Source organism: Rhodamnia argentea, chromosome 1 (genome assembly GCF_020921035.1).
Source record: "Rhodamnia argentea isolate NSW1041297 chromosome 1, ASM2092103v1, whole genome shotgun sequence".
NCBI classification, from domain to species: domain Eukaryota; kingdom Viridiplantae; phylum Streptophyta; class Magnoliopsida; order Myrtales; family Myrtaceae; genus Rhodamnia; species Rhodamnia argentea.
In genome coordinates, this window is record NC_063150.1 from 30,111,789 (window position 1) to 30,125,708 (window position 13,920).

The 13,920-nt window shown below is 42.2% G+C and overlaps 1 pseudogene; it reads right to left on the reverse strand.

Annotated features, from left to right (window-relative positions):
- Positions 1–210: 210 nt before the first annotated feature.
- Positions 211–12,369, reverse strand: LOC125314851 (annotated as a pseudogene).
- Between the last annotated feature and the right edge of the window lie 1,551 nt (positions 12,370–13,920).

A 13,920-nucleotide genomic window follows, 5' to 3' on the forward strand; every position in this document is an offset into this window, starting at 1 on the left:
GGTGGTCTTCTAGGATCAATGACGGACGAAAGGGACTAGCAGGGGCCCAGTATATCCATACGATCTCCGAAACTTCGATGAAGAACCTCATCGCGGCTCATCGCCCTACCCTTGATGACATTATAGGATTGGAGGCTAAGAACATGTATCTCCCAGTGATCCTCTCCTCACCAGAGGAGGCGAACTTCTAGGTTACGTTTCATCACCTCCTCATAGCACACCCTCCCTCGTTCCGCTACTGCTTTGCGGATAGAACGCAAGATAAAATTCTTCTGGCATCCCATCGAATTCGAGATGCGCGAGGTTCGCGAGACCGCGGATAACAACCAATACTGATTGCCAGTCGAAGCGGCTGCATCCGTGAATGGAGAGACTCTCAAGGCAAGGCATTGCCTGACCATTCATCAACACGAATCTCAGGGTTTCCAGATTGGCGAGGGTTAATTTCTTGAGCTTTGGGAGCCCTCTATCTTCAAAAACCAATGTTTCCCCATCGAAGGCATCCTGTTGGTTTTTTTAGTCAAGAGGAGAAAGACAACAGGCTTGAGAAAAGCGTATGGAAGGGAAAAATAACTTTGCTGCATAACTTCAGCAAACATTACAATTTAAAGGAAAGAAAAATAACCAACCACTAACAACATGGCCCTACAAATAAGCCGCGGTCAACAGCACTAAAAACTTAACTGCTTCCTAAAGACTAGGACAACCATATAACAAACTGAAACAACAAAAACATTAGCTGCACGTGCACATGTTTCAGTCCTGAAGCATATTCCTAACACTTCTCCTTGCTTTAGGAGCTGCAAACACCAATTTTTTGCCTCAGAAACTCAAACTTGCTGATTGGAAGGGGCTTTGTAAATAGATCTGCCAGCTGATCTTCAGACTTGCAATAAACCAAAGTCACATATTCTTCTTTTTGCACTTCTCTCAGAAAGAATAGCTTGATGTTGAAATGCTTAGTTTTCCCATGAAACACAGGATTGTGGGATATAGAAATAGTAGCTTGGTTGTCAACAAATATCTTAGTGCTTTCTTTCTGCTCAAGATTGAGATCCATTAGAATTTTCCTCAGCCACAAAGCTTGATTAACAGAAGCTGTTGCAGCAACAAATTCTGCTTCAGCAGTGGATTGAGCCACAGTTTCTTGCTTCTTTGAGCTCCAAGAGAAAACACCATATCCAAGAACAAAACAGTAGCCTGAAGTGCTTCTCATATCATCAATGGAGCCTCCCCAATCACTGTCAGAAAAACCAACCAGCTTGAACTCCTTGCTTTTCGTGAATTTGACACCAAAATCACTTGTCCCTTTAACATATCGAATCACTCTCTTGGCAGCCTTGAGATGCAATTCACTTGCGCAATGCATAAATCTGGACAAAATACTTACAGCATTCAAAATGTCAGGCCTTGTTGCTGTGAGATACATTAAGCAACCTATCAAACTCCTGAAATATCCCTCATCAACTTTATCCGCACCATCTTCTTTGCATAGCTTCTCCTTTTGATTCATAGGAGTGCTTACTTCCTTGCAATCTTCAAGCTTAAACTTCTTTAAGATCTCCTTCGCATACTTCTTCTGGCAGATGAAGACCTCATGCTCAGCTTGCTTAATTTCCATTCCAAGAAAGAATGACATTAAGCCGAGATCTGTCATCTCAAAGACCTTCATCATTTCATGTTTAAACTCCTCAACCAGCTTTGCATCATTTCCTATCAGCAAAAGATCATCAACATAAAGAGAAACTATGAGGACATCATTGCCTAGACGTTTGACATAAAGAGTGGCCTCAGACATGCTTTTTTTAAAGCCTAAGCTCAGCAAATGGTCATCAATTTTGCTGTACCAAGCTCTTGGAGCTTGCTTCAAACCGTAAAGAGCTTTCTTGAGAAGAAACACCTCGTCCTCCTCTCCTTTCTTCTCAAATCCTTCGGGCTGTTCAACATAAATTTCTTCCTGCAAAACACCATTTAGAAATGCTGATTTTACATCAAGTTGATATACTCTCCAATTCATTTGAGCAGCTACAGCAAGCAGAATTCTTATGGTGTCCAATCGAGCAACTGGTGCAAAGGTATCTGAGTAGTCCACGCCAAACACTTGAGCATAGCCCTTTACCACAAGTCTTGCCTTGTGTTTGTTGATAGAGCCATCAGCATTGAGCTTGGTTCTGAACACCCACTTGACTCCAATTACTTTTCTATCTTGAGGCCTTTTCACTGGAATCCATGTATTGTTCTTCTCTATCATGGACAGCTCCTCCTTCATTGCAGCTATCCACCTTTGATCATTTTTTGCTTCTTCATAATCTGCAGGTTCACACACAGCAATGTTGCATCTTTGATAAATGTCAGAGAGCAACCTAGTTCCTCTCACGAGAACATTATCTACAATTTCATTTTGTCTTTCTTCATCTTCTTCAGTGCTTGAACCAAAGAGCTTGAATTTTGGCTCTTCCACGATCTGACTTCTCTTCTTTGCATCATCCCAGTCCCACTCTTCATCCTCCACGAAGTGAACATCCCTGCTAACTATAATATTTCTAGTTTGTGGCTGAAAAATTTTATAGGCCTTGCTGATTGTACTATAGCCTATAAAAATACCCAAGTAAAGCTCTTCTATCTAGCTTGTCACGCTTACTCTGTGGAATATGAGTGAAGCACAAGCAACCAAAAACTTTAAGATATTTCAGAGATGGTTTGTAACCATACCATGCCTCATATGGTGTCTGATCTTTCATTGCCTTTGTGGGAAGTCTGTTTTGAAGAAACACAGCCGTACTTGCTGCTTCTGCCCAAAACTTCTTTGGCAAATTCTTCTCGTGCAGCATGCATCTTGACATTTCCATGATGTACCTATTTCTCCTCTCACTAACTCCATTTTGCTGAGGAGTGTAAGGGGCTGTAAACCGATGCTCAATGCCTGCATCTTCACAAAACCTGTTGAATTGTACCGAAGTGTACTCCTTCCCATTGTCGGATCTAACAATCTGAATTTTGCAGCCACTCTCATTCTCTACTCTTGCCTTGAACTTCCAAAAAACTTGAGCCACTTCTGATTTGAACTTCAAGAAAAAAATCCAACACATTCTGGTGAAATCATCAATAAAGGCAATATAATAGAGACTACCCTTTAGAGAAGGTGTTCTTTGAGGGCCCGAGACATCCGTGTGGATCAGTTGCAGCTTCCTTGAAGCTCGCCGGTTGACTTTGAGAATGGTTTTCTATTGAGCTTGCCGAATTGACATGCCTTGCAGCTTGAAATCTGATTTTCAAATTCCGGAAGACCTTCTGCCATTGTCTTGGATTTCATTTGCAGCATCCCATGGTGGTGGTAATGCCCGAGTCTCTTGTGCCAAATGTCGGTGACATTCTCCTTAATTGAGAAGGCTGCGTGCTCCTCCTCCAATGGATTTAGAGCAAAACTTTTGCCTTTCATTCTTACTTTAAAGATTTCTTGGTTGGCTGCATCTCTAATTAGGCAAAAATTGTCTTCAAAGACAACTTTAATGCCTTTTCCAATTAATCGACCAACACTCAACAAGTTTTGTTGAATTTCAGGAACAAAAAGAACATCGGGAATGAACTTTGTACCCGAACAACAAGTTATTGCAACTGTTCCCTTGCCTTTAACTGAAATATAGTCGCCATTCCCAATTCTCACTTTGGTGATAGTGGTAGGCCTCAAATCACTGAAAAGCTCCTTGTCATTGGTCATATGATTGGTGCAGCCACTGTCAATCAGCTAGCTCTCACTTGCTTCACTGCCTGCAAAACACGTGACTACAAAAAGTTGATCCTCCTCCTCTTGATCAACAAGTTTAGCCTCTTCTCCTTGCTGTGGATTTTTGTTTTTGCATATGATGGCTTCATGTCCTGTTTGATTGCATTTTCTGCATTTTGCATCAGGTCTTCTCCAACATTTGAAAGGTGGATGACCTTTTTTCCCGCAATGTTGACAGGGAGGATAGTTCCCTTTCACTCCAACTTTCTTATCTCCGGCCTTGCTTTTGCTACCCGATGTTGAACCTTCGCCTGTTGCTTGAGTCTTCTTGCTTTTCTGCCATCTAAATTTGCCATCACCTTGATGCTTGGCTAATAAGGCTCCTTCAACAACTCCCTCTTGCCTCATTACACGTCTTTGCTCTTGTGCTTGCAAGGCACTTAAGAGTTCTGCCGGTGTGATCGCGGACAAGGCCTTCGTGTTTTCGAAGGTGGTTATTGTAGCCTCAAACCTTTCAGGCAGTGTCACAAGAATTTTTTCGACAATTCTTGAGTCTGTCAATGAAGAACCCAGCAACCGAACTCGATTGGCTATCCCGAGAAGTCTGTCAGCATACTCCTTTATGGTCTCAGTTTCCTTCATTTTCTGCATCTCAAAATCACTGATTAGATTCAACACCTGCATCCCACGAATTCTCTCATCTCCTTCATACTCAAACTTGAGAAAATCCCATATCTCTTTTGCCGTCTTGAGAGACATAATTCGAGAAAAAATGGTGGCTAAAGCTGCAGCAAACAACCAAGCTTTGGCCTTTGACTTCTTTGTCTTCTTCTCCTTATGAGCTTTGATCTGAGCCATGGTTGGATTGGCAGGAAGTGCAGGGATTTCATAATCTTCTTCCACTGCTTCCCAAAGATCCAAAGCATCCAGGTATGTCTCCATGCGTACTGCCCATATCTGGTAGTTATCTCCATCGAACACTGGTGGAGCAATTGAAGAGAGACCAGCTTCGGCATCCATGGCTTGTCAGACACACACAGGTCCCTTAAGAAGAAAGCTCTGATACCAATTGTTGGCTTTTTTAGTCAAGAGGAGAAAGACAACAGGCTCGAGAAAAGCGTATGGAAGGGAAAAATAACTTCGCTGCATAACTTCAGCAAACATTACAATTTAAAGGAAAGAAAAATAACCAACCACTAACAACATGGCCCTACAAATAAGCCACGGTCAACAGCACTAAAAACTTAACTGCTTCCTAAAGACTAGGACAACCATATAACAAACTGAAACAACAAAAACATTAGCTGCACGTGAACATGTTTCAGTCCTGAAGCATATTCCTAACACATCCCACAGTTGAAGCTGCACGAGATTGGGCAAACTCTGGAGGGCAATTAGGGGGCTCGATTTCAATCTGGACAGTGCCAAACTCATTTTTACCAGATTGCTCAGCAGAGGAAGCCAACGAGGCAGCTCCTTTAGACATGCGTGGATATTTAGAGTCCGAAGGAGCGGGGGAGGTGAAGATAGAAAATCCAAATCAATAACTTCAGACTCACTTTCTGCGGTCGCACTTAGCGTTGGAAGTTTGGTCATCTTCTCGAGGTAGTGGCAAAGCTCCTCTGCATCGTCTGTCTTCAGGTCCATTACGCCAAGCCTCGTTAGTTGACTTAACTCACCCAGATCTTGCATTGTATTCTTGCTCAGACCCCGTACAGCTTTTACACAGGTCAATTTCTGCAGTGATGCCAGCGCTCCAATGCCCTGGGGAGCTGAAAATCCCTCGACAAAACCTAAGGTTGTCATTCCTGTATAACTGTACACCAACAGATTCTGTAATTTCTTGAGCTTGGTTATCTCCACAGGCAGCTCAGAGACCAACGTCCGTCTAAGATCGAGAGTCTCCAGACTTTGGAGTTTCCCAATTGAACTAGGAATGATGCGCACTTTGGTCCCTCTCAAACTTAGATACTTCAAGTGGAAAAGGACTAGTATTTGTCTGGGGAAGTTGTGAAGGGACGAGCCTCCCAGATCTAACACCCTCAGCAGCTTAGAGCCACTTGGGACGAGTTGCTCATCTGTGGTTGACGATTCTCCAAACTCAAAAACGAGCAGAGAGCATAGGCGGGGGAGATTTAGCTGGTTTAGTGCATTGTTGTTGGTCGACCGGACTGACAGACGCCGCACTCTTTCGTGCAATTCTTTTTTCTGCCCAGATGCGAACGAAACAAAGTTTTCATCCCTTAACTTAGAAAGGATAATTTCCCGCATCAGGTCATGCACCCTACAACGTCTTAGCCTACGGCCTGAAACTCTTTCTGCAATTTGCACCAAACTTCGGTTTATAAGCTCCTTCAGGTATCTTTCAGCAACCTCCTCTTGTGTCATCCCTTCTCTTTCCCTAACAAATCCTTCTGCAATCCACAGACGGACGAGGCTACTACACTCAATCTCATGATCCTCTGGAAATACTCCCAAGTATAAAAAGCAGCTTTTCAAGTTATAATGCAAGTCATTGTAGCTCAAGCTGAGAATTTTCCTGAAAATTTGCATCCTGTCATCGCTTTCTAGTTCTGCAGCAAGGCTACGAGTAATCATCTCCCATTCTTGGTCATCTTTTGCAAAGAGAAGGCCACCAATTGCCACTATGGCCAGTGGCAAACCCTCACATTTTCTCAAAATCTGTAGAGAAAGGTGTTCTAGGTGAGGAGGACAGGGCTTCCCACGGAAGGCTTTCTTGCAGAATAAGGACCATGATTCTTCTGGAGATAAGGGCTCACGTAGTCACGGCCGGTTCGGTGGAACCGCTGGTTCCGGTTCGGGAACCGGCGGTTCCGGTTCCACGAAAAGGTGGAACCGGAACCGGCCGTGAAAAATGGCGGTTCCGGGCCGGTTCCCGGGCCGGTTCCGCTTCGGAACCGCCGGTTCATTCCGATTCATTTTTAATAATAATTTTTAAAATAATAAATAATAAAATAAATATAATAAATTATAAATTATAAAATATAATTAAATTGTACATTGTAATAAAATATGGGAAAAAAGAAGAAGAAGGAATGGGCTTGAACTTAATGAATTATCATTAAGCGGCCTACATATCTTCTTGGGGATAGAAGAATCAAAGCCCATGTAGTTCTTTTTACCTTTGAGAACCCCAACTTACCTCATCGTCAATCGTCGCTACCCGTTGTGGTACCCGTGGCGGTGGTATCTCCAACATCATCGCTAAAAAATTCGTGTTCACGATCTAACTCTTGGTGTCGATATTTCGCCCTCATCCAATCGCCGACACAAGCTTGAGCTTCCACAGAATCCGGGCTTAATCTTGAACGGCGAGAGTCCAAAATTAATCCTCCGGAACTAAATGCTTGTTCAACTGCAACCGTTGAAGAAGGGGTTGCTAATATTTGACGAGCGATGAGGGCGAGAACTGGATACTCGATTTGGTGACTCTTCCACCACTTCAGGATTTCGAAATCTGTACTATGTTACGCATCACGAAATTCAAATTGAGTGGTTAAATATTTTTCTAATTCAGAAATATTACCTGTTGCCCTTTTTTTTTTTTTTTGCCTACTCTTAAGCATATTATACCCTCTACTAAGTGAACTACCACCTTCGCTACGTGAGGTAGTAGATTGTAAAGATTCGGAATCACTTAAACCATATCTACTACAAAATTCTCCATATAATGCTACTATAGATTCTTTAACATGTCATAATATATTTGAAATATCTATTGAATCATCCAAATGTAAACAATCATGATAATACACATTCAAATAATCTTGTAAACCGTCTAATTTAATACGTGGATAAAAAACAATACCAACTAAATAGACAAGAGGAATTTGCAAATAATAATGCAACCATTTTTCTCGCATTACTAAAATAGTTTGACCTAATTCGGTATCTTTTTCATATTCACTAAAAACACTACTAATATTAACACACTCTATTAAAAATAAATGCGTTGTAGGATAATAAATACCAGATAAAGTCTTAGTAGCATCATTAAAAATTTTCAAAATATCTAAAATATCTAAAATTTTCTTGCAAACGTCCCAATGTTGAGGAAGTAAAGTAATTTCGGGAATATTTTGTGAAATAAACATACATAATAAATCTTTATATTCAAAAGTTTGCCGAAGCAACTCGTACGTAGAATTCCAACGAGTCGGAATATCTTTTTTAAATCTTCTTGGCCTTCTCCCATTTTGTTTACAAAATTTTCCCCACGATTTCATACATTGGGGACGACTCCATAAAAATTTAATTGCACTTTTTATTGGGGCGAGAGAAGTGTCAAGAGTTCGTAAACCATTTTGTACACATAAATTTAAAACATGACAAGTACATCTAATGTGAAAAAATTGTCCGCCAAAAGTGGGTTTGCAAATATTTTCTAATTCGGGAATAGAAGCGGTATTTGCGGCGGCATTATCAAAACCAATTGAAAATACTTTATTTATTAAATTATATTCTTCTAAAACTTGCCTAATTATTCTATAAATATTATGAGCCGAATGGCTTTCATCAAAAACTCGGAATGCAATAAGTCTTTTTTGAATCATCCAATTGTCATCTATCCAATGACACGTGACACCCATATAAGAATGAATTTGCCAAGGATCACTCCAAATATCGCTACCTATATGCACACGTCCATTGAATTCCGCAAAAAATTTTCTTAAAGATTTTTTTCCTTTTTTATAAAGATGAAAAACTTCGCGTTTAAGAGTATTTTTTGGAATAGTTGGCGCTTGGAACCAACGCAGTATTTATCAAATATTTCATATTAAAATTTTCACCAGTATTAAACGGAGCATGATCAAGGGCAACATATTCACCTAATGTTTGTTTATAAAGTGCTTCAGTAAAACGAAATAAAGGATGAGGCTTAGAAGTGGCGTACCCGGAAATTTGTTGTTGCGTATTGTCGATCCCCGCTTGCGTTGGATGTTTTTTCGTCAAATGCCGACGGAATGTTCCGTAGCTGTCTCCTTTCGTGAATTTATAAGTTTGTGAACAATATTTACATTTTACATTATACTTACCTTCGACTTCATCACGTACCTTGTCGAAGTGTAGCCACAAGTCCGATGTATTATCTCGGCCCTTCCGTTCCGGCTCATTTGCCGTTGACGTTTCTTCGACACCGGTGGGAGGATGAAGACTTTCTTGTGTTGGGATGTGCTCGACGTTCGGAATCGGGACATAGTTGATATTATCGTCGTCGTCTTCCCAACTTGCATACTCACGAGGATCGTATTCATGAAAGGGATACTCGGAATCTCCCATAGCCATCTTGCCCTTGTCGGCATTTTCGCTTCTACTTGCCATTTTTGAGAGAATTGATCGGAAATCCGATTGAGAGAATTGAGTCGGGATTGAGAGAATTGGGAGAATTTGAGCGATTTGAGAGGATTTCGGAGAGAATTCGAGAGATTGTTCAGAGAATTTGTGACAAAAATGAAAGGGGAAGCATATGCATTTATAGGCAAGAATCATTTTTTTTTTTATTATTTTTTTTTAAAAAATTGGAAAGCAACGGCTCTTTGGGCCGTTGCTAACGGCCCAAAGCCGCGGGGGGAGGGGGGGGCGGGGCGAGAGCCCAACGGCTCTCGCCCGGGCCCACTTTTATTTTTATTTTTATTTTTTTTTTGCGGTTCGGAACCGGCCCGGAATCGCCGGTTCCGGGCCGGTTCCCACGTTTCCGGAACTGTGGGCCCGGTCAACGGGCCGGTTCCGGGCCCACGGGCCCAAATGGCCCCCTCTAGGCTCACGGGTATAAACTTTTGACTGTTTGTGTAATATGTGAGTTATTTTTGACTAGGTCAAAAAGTGGTGGGACCCACTAGTATTAAAAAAAGAAAAAAAAAGGGAGCAGTTGGTTTCTCTTAAAAGAATTGGGAGTCTTCCATCGCATAAAGAGAAGAAAAAGAAAACAGAAAGGGGAAAGGAAGAAAAGGAGAGAAAGAAGAGAAGAAAGAAGGAGAAAGGAGAAAAGGGAAAAAGAGAAATAGAAAACAGTCACGTGCGCGCACCACCCTCCACGAGCGCTTCGCTGAAGTCATTTCCCTATGTGTCGCAGCACGTGGTAAGCGCTTGCCCTCTCTTCCCTCTCTATTGAAGTGATTTTTTGGATTTAGGGCAAAATTCGGATTTTGGGGGAAACTGAGTTGCTGTGTCCTATCTCGTGGGCGATTGGCCACGTTTTTGCTTGGGAATGAAACTTTAGGATGTTATGAAGCCGTAGGATTCGACGGATCACGATTTTGTGTTATGGTTTGCCCGGACCAAGCAATTCAAATCTGGTGCGCAGACTTACTGCGCGAACAGTGGACTTTGAGGGCTGTTTTCTTTAGTTTCTGTTTGTCGGTTGAGGTTGACCCTGTTAAGACTTTTGTAGTACGTTGAACAAGCTTCGCGTGGACAGTAAGATGGCTTGAAACGGAGTTCGGTGGAGGAAGTTATGGCTTTAACGGTTTTGGCGCGCAAGCTGTCTTTAGCAAACAGCATTGAATTTTCTGTTAGGGATAAGTTTCTGTTGGTGCGTAGTCGTCGTTTTGTCACTGAATAAGTATAGTTTAGCTAAGTCTTACGTTAGGATGACTTGTTACTCGATTTGATCCGTTTTTCTATATATTGATAGGGATTCGGATGAGTTGGTTCAAGTAACTACGATAGGTTGGATTGCGACTTTTAAGGTGAGATGTACTTTATCTTCTAAGAATTTATAAAACTCATGCTTTAAAGATGAGCACGAGTGCAGTGGTTTGATTTTCTCGACAAGGTGAAGTAATGTGATGTTTCGAGCATTATTTTTGCATAAACCGGATCGAGCTATTACTACCCCTTTTATTATTTGATATGGTTGTTGACGATTGTTTTACTGAAATGCTGTTTGAGAAACATATTTCTGAGCAAGGCTATGTATTTGGTTTGTTAAGCTGGATTATTGTGATTTTCTAGATGTTGGTATTGTGATTAATGCTCATATCCCTATGATTAGAACCCACTAAGGTGGGGGTAGTATGCATACTGTCGGGACGTCATTGAGCCGAACCACCGGCTAAAATGGGTGGTAGACCTAACCAAGAGGGGTAAACTTGGTCGCCTTGCCACGGCGTTAAACGTGGCCATAGTTGATGATGAGTATGAGATTATTCGATGGATGGACCATCGAAAGTTAGTTTAATGAGATTAATCAATGGTTTAAGCCATTGATAGTTGTTATTGCTACGAGTTGCTTTTGTTTTATTTTAACGATTGCATAGTGATTTCTCGATCCGCTTAGAAGATATTGTATTTCTCACTGAGCTGTGGTTGCTCGCTCCGTTATCTCTTTTGTCTTTCAGGTTTATCGGCGAGTCGCAAATAGGGTCGAGCGTACGTTAGCTACAAGACTACTTTGTGGATAGTGGGGATATATTTTTGGGATAAGTTGTATATAGTTGGTGAGTTCGAGCTAGATGGAAAGCTATTTGTGTTTGTCTTTCCGTTTTGGGAGATGAGCTCTGAATTTTTGTGAACTTGTGACCTGTTTATCATTATATATGTTGAGGTATATAATTTGGATATCAGGTTTTTGTTCTTACTTTGAGGCTGCGTCCTTTGAGTAAAGGAGGACGGCCGTGTCATGCCCTTTTTCTTGGAGAATCGGGGTGTGACAGTTTGGACTGTTTTGATGAGACAGTAGCAACCTCAGCCATACGAGTAGTGATTATTATTCGGCAACAGATGCTGCTATTAGGCATTCCATTTTTTATACCTTCAAGTGCTTGCGAGTTCCATACATCATCTAGAACAATAACGTACCTCTTTTGCTGCAGAAAGTCTTTCAGTTTCCGCTTGAGGCTCGCGATACTCATGGATTCTAGTCCTTGAGGAACCGGTTGCTGACTTTCTCCGTGTAGTTGTTCAATTATGACCCTGAAGATACTCTCAATATTATAAGACTGGGAGACACTGATCCATGCATGGCTTTGGAAGTAGGCTTTCACTTGGTGATCGTCGTAGACTGTTTTTGCCAGAGTGGTCTTCCCTGAACCCCCCATCCCTAAGATCCATATAACTTCGAGTCCGGGCTCTCCATCAACAAGCCAATTAATAAGATCTTCTCTCGGCTTGTCAATCCCCACCAGTTCACCTTCCTCGACAAGAAAAGTGTCCTCCCTGAGATCGTGCCAGGAGGTGCCTCTGCTGGATGCGCTCGCACTTTGCTCTGTGCAATATGACTTGAAATGGTATCGCTGATGCCCTTCGGCGATGCTGTGGACTCTTGACTTGATGTCAGCTATCTCAGAGGAGACATGACGGCGTGCTTTCAAGTTATGTATGGATGACTTGATCTTGTGAAAGTAGCTCGTGAACCCGTGTCCGTGATCGCTTGCCAAATTGAGCATGAACTCATCCAGAATATCCTCCACATCGTATGCAACATTTCTGACCTGTTTCACCCATACCTTCAACTGAGGGTCATCTTCTTGCGACGACTCGGCACTTGCCAAGAAGCCCTTGATGCGCTCAAATTCATCTCTGATGAGTACGAATTCTCCACGTATCCCTTTCAATAGTTTAACCTCTTTCTCGACGAGCATAGAAAGCTTCCCAAGCAGAAAGGAAACTGCGGATTCTGCCATTGCTCTTGTTCACTGATCGCACGAGAGCAAAACTCAGGCCAGAAGGAAATAGCTGCAGTGTCGGTGTCGGACACGCTCCTACACGCGTTCAATGCGAGGTCAACGGCAGCGACAGGCCAGGGACACGCGTGTCGGTGAAGAAGGAGAGTAGGGATGGCACAGATCTGGAGGGTAGAGATCGGAGGAGAAGGGGAGGACTGAGGAGTTGTCTGCCTCTTAGGCCATGAAAGCGACGAGGGAGAGAGCCGGCGATCCGCGGCGAGCGCCGGAGGAGAGACGAAGCAGCCAAACCAGGGCGCTCGGTGAAGCAGGGTTTTTTTTTTTCAAAAGCAAAAAGTGAGACTGTGTGAGTGCGCGACATGACTCGTCTACTCACTATCCAGTCAACAATGGATGCTGGAATTGTGGAACAGGGCGGCGAGCTAAAGTGAGACTGTGAGAGTGAGCGACCCCAAAAAAAAGAAACAAAGAGGACTGGTTGTCGGTAATTCTCCTGATCATCCTAGCAATTTTCTAAGTTCCAACGAAAATACAGAGAACCGAGAAAACGAGGAATTTCTCGACCACGAAAAACTTCAGCCCAAAACGCAGTATGGTTAATGCTGTTGCTTCCTGAGGGAAGCGTCTTGGGAACCGATTTATGTGCTTCCAACCTTTTTGCCTATCATTTTCTTTATCCATTTGATTTCATTTGGCATTAAAACATTCCAGCGCCAATGGTGTTGAAAGGTCTTTGCAGCTTAAAACCTTTAAGTCTCTTTGCTAGACAAAAAGAATGAGTGGTCATCCTAGTCCAGGGAAGGATGCTCGTTTATCTTTTTGTGCCTCTTATGGTAATCCTATTGCTCTGTTTTTCTTGAGCAGGAAGTCCTGGGATCTTGAGTGGCGGGGAGACTCTAGAATCGCCTGATCTGACCTAAGAAAAGCTTCATGCATCTGTCAGATGCGCAAAGAGACTGTTAATGTCAAAATTTGCATCTAAAGGTTGCCTATTCATTATGCCATCGATGTGAATAATTTACTTAGAGAGAGAGAGAGAGAGAGAGAGAGAGAGAGAGAGAGAGAGAATGACCATGACTCCAAACGCCCACCAAGCTTTATATTTGGTACGACTCTGCAGAAAAATTATCTGTGCTTATTGCATAAACTTTGGTTTGTGTGAATCTAAGACAGTAGATACTAGTGGCTTATGACCTCTTTCGATCCTTTTATTTTCGATTTTTTTTTGCTGATTTCTGGAGAGAATAAAGGATGTGAATACAAGGTAAACAATTTACTTCTGCTGTTTTTACAAAAAGATTGTTTGCCTTCGATTAATAATGTAAATTAATTTGCAGAAGAGTTGGATTTGGCAACCTTCTTTTTGTGGAGAATCGGTGCCTTGGTGCTTAATGATGGATGGTTGTTGAACGAACTAAAGAAATTGCAGTCTCCTTCACTTGCTGATAAAAGATTTGTCCTGCGCCTGCTTAATGCTTGCCATGTCGTTTAATTCATTTGCGGAGTCCAAGGCAAAATACTCGTCAGACCAGATGCCCTCATGGGGGTATC